Source organism: Dipodomys spectabilis, unplaced genomic scaffold (genome assembly GCF_019054845.1).
Source record: "Dipodomys spectabilis isolate Male_0828 unplaced genomic scaffold, ASM1905484v1 ptg000040l, whole genome shotgun sequence".
Lineage (NCBI taxonomy): Eukaryota > Metazoa > Chordata > Mammalia > Rodentia > Heteromyidae > Dipodomys > Dipodomys spectabilis.
In genome coordinates, this window is record NW_024870717.1 from 2426772 (window position 1) to 2428465 (window position 1694).

The window sequence follows — 1694 nt, forward strand, 5'->3', positions numbered from 1 at the left end:
TGTTGTTGTTGTGGTTTTTTTTGGTCGGTTGTGGGGCTGGAGCTCTGGGCTTGGGTGCTGTCGCTGTGCTCTTCACCTCAAGGCGAGCGCTCTACTGCTTGAGCCACAGCGCCACTTCCCCAAACTAAAGAATTTTTGACACCTTTACATCTTGTTGCTGAGAATTGAGATAGCAAAGATACGCTGGATCACCTTCTGTTGAACCATTATATAAAACCAGGCCGGAAGAACAACATAGAAGATACTGTATTTGATATTGCCAAAAGGATAAGTATGTATCACTACCTCTATGAAGTTGTGATAGGCTATATAAATTATTCACTGAAGTCCTAATGGTCGGGTTAAGTTTCTTAAATTTCAAAAATGCAAGTCCATCTTTTGTGTCCCTACAAAATATTTTCACAATCCAAATAAGAGCAATATATATATTTTTTGGTCAGTCATGGGGCTTGAAATCTGGGCCTGGGAGCTATCCCTGTGCTCTTCAGCTCAAGGTTAGCGCTCTACCACTTGAGACACAGCTCCACTTCCAGTTTTCTAGTGGTTTATTTGAGATAAGTGTACCACAGACTTTCCTTCCCAGGCTGGCTTTGAACCATGATCCTCAGATCTCAGCCTCCTGTGTAGCTAGGATTATAGGCATGAGCCACCAATGCCTGGCAGCACCAATATTTTACTGTAAAAATTCATATATTCCGTGGAATTCTTCCAAGTGAATGGCCTGCCTTGGTTGTCAAAATGTATTCAATATTTTTTGTATATATGTATAATAATTTCTTCAGAGTTTGTGATTTTTTTAATCAGAAATAATTTTAATTTATCTGTTGAAATGAGTAGTACAGAAACTAAAATATTTCTTGTGCTTGTCTGAAAAAGTATATTTTAAAATATTCTATATTCTATGTTTGCAAAATGTTCATAATTTATTTTATTTTCTCCTAGATATACTTTGAATTCTACATTATTTTATAATATATATGTTCATTAATGTGTCCTTTCCGATTGCATTCCATATAGAAACAGTTTGCTTCCTTTTTTTCTAGGACTTAATATTATTTTTTTAAATTTAATTTTATTTTTATTTGGGATAAAATGACAATGTTGTCTAATTTGAGAATATTTGTAAAGTTTATGCTATGTAAACGCCTTTCTGAGGAGAAGATTTAATACACTGATATCAAACTAAATTATATGAATTACGTGTATTGTTACACTTGTAATTGTGTAATCAACTTTTTAATAACTGTTTTTTATTTCTTGAATCTGAAGAATGAAAAATATGGAATACTTCTCAAATTTTCATATTATCCTTGTGCAAGTGCCATGTTAATCTCTGTATTTTAATTTGAGTATACGTGCTGCTAAAGCGTGTAGTATCCTCTAAATTTAAGTAGTTAATCATGCAATCTTTATACAGGTTTATATCTATGGGTGCCTACTTGTAACAAGGAAACTTTATTGTTCCTTACATTGCTATCGATCTTATTTCCCTAAAATTCTGTGAATAGTGGAAAATTTATATTTATCAGTTGATTGCTCACATTTGCAAAATTTTTTTTCAATGACTATCTTAAGTCTTTTTATTTGGAATTTGATCATACTCTCAATTATTTATAGATAGGTCCAAAGGTGATGGCTTTTTCAAGTACTTATTTATTCAACTGAATTAGCTTTGCGGACCTAATGGATTCAAA

The 1694-nt window shown here is 32.8% G+C and overlaps 1 pseudogene; it reads right to left on the reverse strand.

Annotated features, from left to right (window-relative positions):
• Nucleotides 1-1273: 1273 nt before the first annotated feature.
• Nucleotides 1274-1370, reverse strand: LOC122106419 (annotated as a pseudogene).
• Nucleotides 1371-1694: the final 324 nt, after the last annotated feature.